Below are 12028 nucleotides of genomic sequence, written 5' to 3' on the forward strand. Positions count from 1 at the left end.
TACCCAGAAAGATTCTCATTCAGATTTGACAGAGAAATCAAAAGCTTTACAGATAAGCAAAAGTTAAGAGAATTCAGTAGCACCAAATCAGCTTTACAACAAATGCAAAAGGAACTTCTCTAGGCAGGAAACACAAGACAAGGAAAAGACCTACAAAAAATAAACCCAAAACAATTAAGAAAATGGTAATAGGATCATAGATATTGATAATTACCTTAAATGTCAATGGATTAAATACACCAACCAAAAGACATAGACTGGCTGGGGAGGGATGAGAACATGTACATTTATATGTTTTCACTTATTACATCACTCTACTTAACCTCCCCACCAAATTGTACGTAATCATTTATTGTTAGGTTAATCATGTTTCCATTTTGACTTGCAATTGTAATTATCTTTTATTTTTTATTTTTTTCTGGCTACTGACTGTGAAAACTGATACACATCTTTCACTATTGTGACTATGAATTATTTGTTTAATACCATTTTATCATTGGTCAGAAAATAACAGAATTCTTAATCACTAAAACTAGTATTTAATAGAAAAATCTGCAATCACTTTTTAAATGCAAATGCACACACACACACACACACACAAACTTGGAGTTTTTTGAAATATACCAATGCCCAGGTATTATTTCTTTTTCCTCCAAAGCTCCAGATGTGATTCTAATGAGCAGCCATGTTTCAAAAGAACAGGGCTATATGATGATCTTTTACTTTTATCTAGTTGCTTAACTTTTTCTATTTCATATTCAGTGCTCCCATTTCATTTATTTTATGCTTTCCAATCTCCTCATCTCTTTTTTGTTGTTGCTCTTTCTCAAGCTTTTGTCAAGTGTAATAGAAAAATCTTTGTGTACATATATATATATATATATATATATATATATAGTATGTAAATTTTGCCTAGCTAAAAAATCTATGACATTTTGATTCTATTTGTTAGACTAAGTATGAATATAAAAATATATTTGCAATTTATATTCACTTAAAACTTGGACATAGTTTAATTTATTCTGGCATAGACTATTATTGCTGACAATCAAGAAAGCTCATTGTCTTACTGATTTAAAAAATTTTTTCTGAATAGGCTTGAAACTTCTAATCCAATCCTGAGAATATAAAGAAATACTATGTTGTAAGAAACAAAACAAATGAAGCAAACAAACCAGGAAAGTAACAATGTGATACAGTATTATTAACTAAAGTACAAATTTCATTCAAATTTCACATTTATGTTAGTATCCATTATTTGTTTTCATATCTTACTCACATTGTATTTAGTTGCACTGAGTAGCATCAGCTGTATGCAACAAATTTTGATAAATTCTCTTCATTTTTATTGTTGACAAATATTTTCCTGTTTTCCTTATTATGGCTTCTTAGATACACCCAAAATTTAAAAATGGACACTTAATTTCCAAAAACGTGAGGTTTTTAAAGTATCTTTGATATTAATTTCTCATTTTGAAATTAATTTCTCATTTAATTGCTTTCTTCTCTGTAACCACCCTTGATGATTTTTCAGTCTTCTAACTTCACTGAAGCTTTCAATAGCTAAGTCAAACATCTCTCTTGATAAATGTCACAATGCACTTGAAAATATGTAGGTTATTTAAAAATATCTTTCGACATTGATCTCTAACGTAATTCCACAGTGTAAGAAAATAGATTCTGTATAATCTCAAAACCTTTAGACCATGAAATTTTTGTACCTTGTTTTATGTCCTTGGATATATTCCAGTGTCTCTTGGCTTACAGTCTATGAGAACTTGAATAAAATGTATATCCTACTATTGTGTGACAATTGTATAAATCTTAATTATGTTGAATTGGTTCATAGTGCTTTACAGGTGTACTATATCCTTCTACCTTTCTGTCTATTCATTTTATTAATTTTTGAGAATTTGATATTGAAACTCCAGATAAAAATCTTAATTAGTCCACTAAAAAAAATTGTAATACATAGTGGAACTAAATGTAACTTTGTTTTGTATTTTCCAAGTCTCCTGTAAATGTGCTATCATGCTTTCATAATTTAAAAAAGAAAAAATACAAAAAAATTTTAAATATATTTGGAGAGGTCAACAGTAGAATGGAGATAGTACGAATAAAGTAAAAAATCAATTAAAAATTATCTAATCTGAAGGTCAGAGAGGGAAAAATTAAAAGAATAATAGAAGGAGGTATCATCTCAGAAACTTATAGTGAAATATTAAAAGATTTGGTGTATGTATAATTGGAGACCCAGAAGGAGAGCATATAATGAAGAGAAACTATTCAAAGATATAATGGTCAAAAGAGTCCCCAAGTTTGACGAAAGATATGAATTTACAGATTCAGACTGCTCACCAAACACCAAGCAGGGTAAATATAAAGATGGCTATGTCTAGGCAGCCACAGTCAAATTATTGAAAACTAAAGATATAGAGAAAGTCTTAAAAGTAGCCATGGGGTGGAGGTAGGGGGATGACAATGCATACAGAGTATAACAACTTACACCGAGTCCTCATCAGAAACTATGGAGTCCAGTGCACATGGGACATTACTAAAGTGCAAAAAGATTAAAAAAAAAAAAATAACAAAAACAGTCAATCTGGAATCCAGTCTCAAACAAAAATATCTTTTAAGAGAAAAGACAAAATAGAGGCATTTTCTGAGTACAAAATATCATGAAACATAAATACTAATACAATTTGTAACCAGGAAAACTACACTATAAGTCTTTAGGCTTAATATCAGTTGGTGTGCTTAGAAAAAAATTAATAGCATTGGAAATTATAAATATGCAATTTTTCTTTCCTTATTAAATTCATATGACAGTTTAAAGCCAAAGCAATAACACTTCCTTGTGTAGTTTGCAATACTTGTGGATGTAAGAATATGATGACTCCAGTATAAAGAACAGTAGAAAAATGAACCTATAAGTTTGTGAGGATTTTTAGGTTGTACATGAGGTGATAGATTATTAACTCTAAACAGGCTGTAATAAATTTCTAGACCATATATTTAAAATATGAAAAACAATATAGCTAAAAATAAAATTCAAAAAATATTCAAAAGTCCAAAATAAGGTAGAGAACTGAAAAAAAAAGGGAAAACAGAAAATAGTTGACCTAAATCCAACAATCAAAATAATATTAATTGACTAAGTACTCCCCATTAAAAGACAGAAATTGTCAGAATAGCTAGAACTAAAGAAAGAAAGAAAATCTCAACTATATTCTGTCTACAATATACACACTTTTAGCAACAGAGGCACAAAGTAAATACCAGTAAAAAGACACATCATGCAAAAATAGGAAGCATATAAAAGCTAGAGTACCTATGTTAATATCAGGTAAAATACACTTTAAGGAAAGAGCATTATCAGATTAAAAATGACATTTCAAAATGTCACAATTTATAAAAAAAAGTCATCAAGACCCAACAATCTTAAGCCTAATAATCAAGCTTCAGAATATATAAGGTAAAAATACACAGAATTAAAGGAAAAAATACATAATTCCACCACTATAGTTGAAAATGTTAACATTCCTCTCAGCAAATGATAAAACTGCTTAATCGCTAAGTTGTGTCTGACTCTTTTTGCAACTGCATGGATGGTCGCCTGCCAGCCTCCTCTGTCCATGGGATTTCCCAGGCAAGAATACTGGAGTGGGTTGCCATTTCCTTCTCCAGGGGATCTTCCAGACCCAGGGATTAATCCTGCATCTCCTGTGTCTTCCCGACCCAGGGGTCAAACCCATGTAATGATAAAATTATACGAATAAAAAATCAGCCATAAAATAAATGATCTATCAACCAGCTTGAAAGTGAAAGTTAGTCGCTCAGTCATGTCCAACTCTTTGTGATCCCATGGACTGAAGCCTGCTTGGCTCCTCTGTCCATGGAATTCTCCAGGCAAGAATACTGGAGTGGGTTGCCATTTTCTTCTCCAGGGGATCTTCCCTACCCAGGGATAGAACCCTTGCCTCTGGCATTGCAGGCAAATTCTTTACAAACTGGGCCACTAAGGAAGCCCCACAACCAGGTTAACCTAATGGATATATAAAGAATACAACAACCAACAACTGGATAAGATACATTCTTTTCAAATTTACATGATATATTCACCCAAGATAGATCCTCTATACTAGGTCACAAAACCAAAGTTAGAGTAAATTAAGATTGAAATCATACAGAGTCTGTTTCTTGACCACAATGAAATTAAATTAGAAATCAATAACAATAAGATTGTTACTAAGAAGACCCCAAATGTTTTGAAAGTGGACAACATACCTCAGAGTAACCCATGGGTCAAAGAAGAAATCACAAGGGAAATCAGGAAATATTTTAAAACTGAATGACAGTAAAAATATATCATGCTCAATTTTGGGGGGTGTAACTGAAGTAGTGCTTAGAGGAAAGTTTATAGCTTTAAATTCTGTTTGACAAAAAGAAAAGTATAAAAAAAAACACTAAAGTTACAATTTAAGAAGAAGGAAAAAAGAAAAATTCATCAATAATATAAGGAAGGAAATAACAAAGAGTATAAAGCCATGAAACAAAAAACAAAAAAAGCTCAGTTGAACTTTTAAAAAATTATTACTAATTTGCTCTCTCATTCAATATCTCATTCTCTGCCATCTAGTTTAACCATTTTATTGATTTTTTCAAAAAATCAGTATTTTATTTTATTGATCGTTTTCTATTGTTCTAGCCAACAGAAATTAAAAGGATAATAAAAATATCATAAATACCTTTATGTCAATAAGTATAACAACTTAGATGAAAGGGAGAAATTTCTTGATAGAAAAAAAAAAAAATCAGCTCACCAAAACTGATGCAAAATGAGAGAAAACCTGAAGAAGGGAAAATAAAAAGTCCAACCCCCCAAACCTAGAACTAGTAAAGAATCTGGATGATCAAAAACTAACTCCAGGTCCAGATGGTGCTCTGGTGAATTCTACCTAACATCAAAGGAAGGAATATCACCAAACCTACACTCTTTGAAAAGTAATAGAGGTGGAATTTCCAAACAAGTTTTATAAATCCAGGACCCTAAAATCAAAAAGTAATAAGTGATAATAGAAAAAAGAAAATCAGGAGTTTGGGGAGCAGTGTGGGCTGTAGAATAAACACGGTGGTCAGCTCTTTTGGAAGCAGACACTTGAGAAAGGACTTGAAGGAAGCGAGGGCCAATGGGGATTACATGTTGGAACAGAACCAGTGCAAAGGCCCTAAGGCAGGAATGTGCCAAGAAACAGCAAGTAGGCAAGTGGAGTATCCTGCAGGCCCAAGTAAGGAAAGTTTATGAAAGAAGAAGGAAGGGATTAACTGTTCATTACTAATACAGTGAAGACCCTGGATTTAGCAAAGTGGAGGTTACCACTGACCTCCAAGATAGTGGCGTTTTGGGATTGGTGGGACCAGAGAAGGTTTTAGAGAGAAAGGGAGAGCTGGATCTACGGAGTAGAGACATCTCTTTTGATGGGGCTGTGCCTCAAAGGGGAAGAAAGAAATGGGACAGTAGTTGAAGAGGGAAGTGGAATCAAAAGAAGGGGTTTTTGCATGTGTGTTTAAGATAGAACAGCATGCTGGTATGTTAATGGATATGATCCTGGGGTTCCCTGGTGGCTTAGTGGTAAATAATCTGCCTGCAATGCAAGAGACGTGGGTTCCATTTTTGGGTTGGGAAGATCCCTTGGAGGAGGCCATGGCAACCCATTCTAGTGTTCTTGCCAGGAAAATCCCACAGACAGAGGAGCCTGGTGGGCTATGGTCCATGAGGTCACTAAGAGTTGGACATGACTGAAGCAATTGAGCACACATGTATGTGATCCTGAGGAACTAATACCATAGAAGAGACAGGCAGACTGTTTGATGAACGCCCTTGGTCCAAAGTCAGGTACATCTCCTCTGTAAGAATGCAGTTCTCCTAACAATTTGCCCATTTCAAACAAATTCTGAGGTCTTCTAAAATCAGCTGCTGCCAAAAATCAATAGTTTATGAAATACTGCAATAACTATGAAAATGTTTGCCGTATCATTAAAAAAAAATTGTTAACATAAATAATTACTCGAGCACTTGAGAAAAAGTTAGAGCAAACTCTTCAAACAATATCCAAAGTAGTTTTTTTAAGTGATTCAATCAAGTGGCCCAAGAAGTTTTTCCTCCTTTTGTTTTTTTCTTCACTGCTTTGTGTCTTATGGAGCACATTTTGCTATCTTATTGATGGAAAATTTATTTTTCTTGATGCAGGTTCAGTTTGATATAATGCCCTTAGGTGTTCACACAACTTCATTTCTTAAAGTATTCAAAAATGAAGTCAATGGGAGGTGATCCACATGAGAATGTGTGCCTGGGATTTTTATTTTCCTGAGGCTGTTGCTATAGCTTTTTGGCAGCAAAACTACATAATGAACTAATTAAAATTTTAAAATATGTTGTTAGGCAATGTAGAACCACACTCAGAAGGTTAATTTAAAAGAAATAATGAGAAAAAGCAAAGAAAAGTCTATATACCAGAGAGAGTTTTGTGGTAAGAGTCAAGAATCACAAAATGGTTTTTATTAGTTTTAATTATTTTGCTCCCCTAACCAGAAAGATATTAACAGGTCAGCTTTACTGCCAAATTACATAGTATACACAAGTCAGATCCAACTCTCAATAAGATTTGATAGTAAAGAGAGAGAGCAAGAACCCATGGGGCTCCAGTTTTGATTATCCCAAAGAAGAAATGATGGATAGGAAATGCAAGTCAGTATTCCAGACACTATGACACATATGAAAGCAGGCACAGCAAAGTGGTTCCTTTCCAACTAAAGATTGTGAGCTATAATTAAGAGGACATAGGTCAATAATCTACTTCAAATAACTAATCTGTTTTTGGCTCACTAAACCAATCTTAGAAACAGATGAACTGTTATAATTGTTAAGAGTTGCTATCACTGTTAAGAGGCTGAAACTGAAGGTGTTAAGTCGCTCAGTGGTGTCTGGCTCTCTGTGATGCCATGGACTATAGCCCACCAGGCTCCTCTGTCCATGGAATTCTCCAGACAAGAATACTGGAGTGGGGGGCCATTCCTTTCTCCAGGGGATCTTTCCAACTCAGGGACTGAACTTGGGTCTCCTGCACTGCTGGAGATTGCAGATTCTTTACCATTTGAGCCACCAGCTTAGTATCTTAAATAAAAGTGGAAACTACCTTAGGACCACAAAGTCCCCAAACAAAGACTCAGTGGTCCTAAGATGGTAAGGAGAGCAGAAATCTGGGAAATAAGCCAGAGCCAGAATCTGCTTTTATCCTGAGAATTATGCATAATCTGGCGACCTGGAACTTTCAGTTTGATGATCACATGGGGCATCAGACACATAAGAGACAAAACCTCAGGGCTTGGCCAAGTGGAGAATTATGATAGGAGACAGTGCATAAAACTGTAACCCAAAGAGCTCTATGCTCTCAGTACAGCGAGGAAATATAGAGGGATGGCTAGAAAATTACTGATAGAAAGATTCTACAGATAGCTGGAAATTTTAGAACATACTTTTAAATAAATAAATAAATCAAACAAGAAGTGATAACATAGGAATACACCTAAATAAAAATAATATATATCATAGGTGGCCACAATATACAGTTATCAAATATACAATACTTTTCTGGAGGTCATTGTAGGAGGACATAGAAAAGAAATTATCTACATAGAAAACTCAAAGGAATCTATAGGTAAATCATTAGAACTCATATGATAACTTAAAACAATTAGACACAAAATATATGCATGGAACTGAACAGCAACAGTTAGAAAAAATGCAATATTTAAAGGTACACTGATAACCTAAACAAACAAACAAAAAGCTAGAAATAAATTCCACATGCATGGATATTTGTCCTTTGTGAACAAAATTATAAAACTATGTAAGAGACACTGTACTTACCAAATCATACTAGTAAGATATTCTCTCCAAAGAAACTGCTCTATAAATTTATGGTAATGCCAATACTGTTTCTCACATGTAAAAGCAAATAATCTGAAATTCTAAGAAACATGACATTAGCCATCTAGATATGTGGTACTGGCACAGTTATAGATAAATACACCAAATCAAACTCACACATACATGGAAATTTGACTAATGACTGAAAATAAATGGGAAAATAAAAGGGGGGACAATTGCTCAACAGATAGTGTGAGAACACTTGGCAATACACATGGGGCAGTGGGAAAAAAATTGACTACCTGCTTCACATCCAACATCAAAAGCAATTCCAGGTGGCTAAAAGGCTTAAAAGAGAAAGACAAAAATTTTAGAAGACAAGATAGGAGAACGTCTTTATGTCATTGGGGTAGAATTTAACAATACCCCAATAACTGGAGGACCAAAAATAAAAAAAAAATTGACTTAAAAAACTATTAACATTAAAACTTCAATTCTTAATTGTAAGAATTGACTGTCATAATCCCATGTAAGATATCGTAAAGAAAGTGAAAAGAAAAGCCACACATTGGGAGAACATTTATATTTATGAAACATAAATCTTCAAGGAAATCTAATATCGCAATCATTGACCATATGTGACTATGTAACTTAAATTTAAAATTTAATTACTTAGTAGTTATTGCTACATTTCAAGTGCTCAGCAGCCACAAAGTGCTAGGGGCTGCTTGACTAGCAAGAGTGTGAAACATCTCCATCACCACAGAAGTCTCTTTGGGATAGAGCTGATCTAGAACAAGTGTGGAATATTTAAACTTCTAAAATAAACAGACAACTCAAATTTAAAAAAGGACAAAGGACATTAGCAGACATTCTACACAGTAATAAACACGCAATAAAATGAATCATAAACATGGTAAACAGTCATTTTAACCTCATTAGTAATCAGAGTAAAACAAATTAATCTCATTAGATAAAATCTCAACATTTCAAACTGGTAAAAGATTAAAATTCAATAATACCAAGTATTGAAGATGGTATAGCGCAGCACATTTCCAGTACACTGTCTGTAGAAAGGTAACCCATGGTAACCACTGTGGGAGCAGTTTTGCATTATCCAATCACATTGAACACTCTGGTGTCCAGCAATTCTACTTTAGAGAAGGAATTCTCCACCCGAGCCAGTCTCTCCCCGGACCCAGGGTACTTGGAAAAGCATTTAATGGGCAGAAGTCAGGGATAATAATGTTCCTGCAACTCAAAGAATTATTCCACTTAAATTTCACACCAGGAGATACAACTAACAATAAAAATCAACACTAGACACAACCCACACATCATCAAAATAAAAACAGATACATAAACTGCATTTAATGGAATGCTTATAAGTGAAAATAAATGCTCCTTAGTTACATATATCAACAGAGGTGATTTTAAGGAATATAATGCTCAGTAAAGTAGCAAGATATGTGAACATGAACAATATACTTGAGATGTATATAAAGAATGAAAACAATCAAATAATAAATTTGGAGATATATATATATGTATATATGTATACATATGTGTGTGTATATATATATGTATATATGTATACATATGTGTGTATATATATATATGTATATATGTATACATATGTGTGTGTGTGTGTATATATATATATATTTTTTTTTTTTCCAAACACACACAAGCAAAGGTATGGCTAACAAAAAATCAGGACAGAATTATCCTTGGGCGAGAAAGGGAGATGCCACCTGGGAGATGTTACACTCGTGCTTTCTAAAGTACCGGTAATGCTTTATTTCTTTAGATGGGTTGTAGGTTGAGATGTTTACTTTAATCCAGTATTTCTGTATTCTACTCATACATGTTTTATATACTCTACATGTTTGATATATTTCACAATTTTTAAAAAGTCAGCTCAATTACATAACAACTAGGCTCCTTGACCTTCCTGAACTTGGTTAGTTACAGCTAAACTCCACTTAGCTTACAGAGTTATTCTATAGTTTCAAGGAGATAATATGTATGAAAGTGTGAGCCACTGTGATGGGGTACAGAATAGGAAACACAGAGGTAAGCATTTCCCTAAAGATTTCATCCTGGGTACTGTCCAGGATCACAGGGCCCTGAGTTCCTAGGCAGTTATTAATCAAATCAAGTAGATGTCAGGAGTTTTCTGTTCTCTCAACTTAGAATGAGGATAACTCTAGTCTAATTCAAGCCATGAGAGAATCATACTATTGAAGGCAGAGCAGATACTCACTGAAAGTGTCTGGAAACCTTGTCATGGAAGAAAAAATTATTCAGGACCTGGGTATTTTCAGTTTTAGGCTAAATGATAATGACATGATAATTATCTCCAAATATTGGACAGGAAAGTGGCATGAGATCTATTTCCTCTCTAGAGGCTGGAGAAATTAAAGAAAAGCTAAAAAGTACATTCATGGTCAACAGTTAAGAAAGAAATTTTGACACAAAAAGGGAGGAGACAGAAATGACGAGGTGATGACTCTCCTTCATCTGTCTTCTTCAACTAAAGATAGTTTGCCAAAGTATTCTGTTTTGTAGGCTTCCCTGGTGGCTCAGGTAAGTAAAGAATCCGCCTGCATTGCAGGAGATTCGGGTTTGATCCCTGGGTTGGGAAGATCCCCTCGAGAAGGGAATGGCAACCCACTCCAGTATTCTCGCCTGGAAAATCCCACGGACAGAGGGGTCTGGTGGGCTACAGTCCATAGGGTCACAAAGAGTCGGACACAACTAAGTGACTGACACACACTGGTGGCTCAGCAGGTAAAGAATCTGCCTGTAATGCGGGAGACCTAGGTTCAGTCCCTGGGTCGGGAAGATCCCCTGGAGAAGGGAATGGCAACCCACTCCAGTATTCTTGCATGGAGAATTCCATGGCTACAGCCCATGGGATCACAAAGAGCCTGACACGACTGAGCAACTAACACTTTCTGTTTTGTAAGAAAATACAGATTTTAAAATAAATGCTGTTAAAATAAAAATATAGATGGTATAACTTAGTGTCAAATTTATTTTGAAAACCAGTTCTCTTACTTAGTAGTCATGAGACTGTGGCTAACTTATTCTATCTTTTGGAGTTTTGTCTACCTCATCTAAAATAACGATAGCATCTTTCCTTCAGGGTTATATGGAAAATCCAATGTGATAATACATGGAAATCACCATACTTCTATAAGTACACTAAATAAGCTGCTAATAATTTTTGAAAATTATTATAGATTTCCAAACTTGTTCACAGCTAGATTTTAAAAAGCAAGGACATCACTCCAAGAAAATGAAACAACTTTCATGTTTAAAAACAGCTAAAGAGGGACTTCATTGGTGGTACAGTGGTTCAGACTCCACACTTCCAACGCTGGGGGCACAAGTTCCATCCTTGGTCCAGGAACTAAGATCGCAAGTGCCCGGTGGCATCCCCCTCGGCCAAGAAAAAAACATCTAAAAGAAGAACTTGTATCTGTTACTTAAAGAAAGGCAACAAAACTGATACCCCTGGATCAGTTTCTTTAGAACGTTATCAAATGTCTTTTAGTCTCCCAATAAGTCTCCTTGAACATGCTTTGTGTAGAAACCTTCCCCTATAAAAACCCTTTTCATGACCCTAAAGCACTTTCCAGTTTGCCAGAATAAAAATAAAACAGAATTACGAAGGTAAGATTTGATACAACAAACCACATTCCCTACAATTTCAGGTCATTAGTTTTTAAAATTATCTAAATCTAAGAAAAGGGGTATATGCTTAATGTCTCATGTTGTCTAAATTTAATCTGCAGAAACCAATAAACATCTTAAATGTCTATAAACAGGAGATGCTGAACTTCAAGATGAAACCACAGTAATTTATCATAAATAAATAACTATCCTATAAATAACTCCACTTTAATGACACTTGAAAACTTTGTCCTTCTGCATAGCATTTTTGAAGTTCCGATCGAGTCAACATGAATAAGATAAAGGCAGCAACTCAGGGAGTTTAAATTATTTTGTATTTTCCTATAGTTATCTTTTTATTCTGTGGAAACACTGTGTTAAACTCTGCTTTTCAGCTTGGTCCTGTTTTTTACTTAA

At 34.3% G+C, this 12028-nt stretch overlaps 1 protein-coding gene across 4 annotated transcripts in view; it reads right to left on the bottom strand.

The window, feature by feature from the left end:
• The window catches only part of CACHD1 (cache domain containing 1), a 233652-nt gene that overhangs the window by 128048 nt on the left and 93576 nt on the right, over positions 1-12028 (bottom strand). Inside the window, exon 1 of one of the 4 annotated variants that reach the window (XM_081486541.1) lies at positions 8953-9009. The exons of the other annotated variants lie outside the window; for them this stretch is intronic. The gene's annotated coding sequence lies outside the window, so the exon portion shown is untranslated. Of the gene's footprint in view, positions 1-8952; positions 9010-12028 lie in introns of those variants that run through there. 4 annotated transcript variants of the gene reach the window in all.

The sequence above is a fragment of the Giraffa tippelskirchi genome, chromosome 5 (assembly GCF_054371585.1).
Source record: "Giraffa tippelskirchi isolate mGirTip1 chromosome 5, T2T-mGirTip1v1.2.pri, whole genome shotgun sequence".
In the NCBI taxonomy this organism is placed as follows: Eukaryota; Metazoa; Chordata; class Mammalia; order Artiodactyla; family Giraffidae; genus Giraffa; species Giraffa tippelskirchi.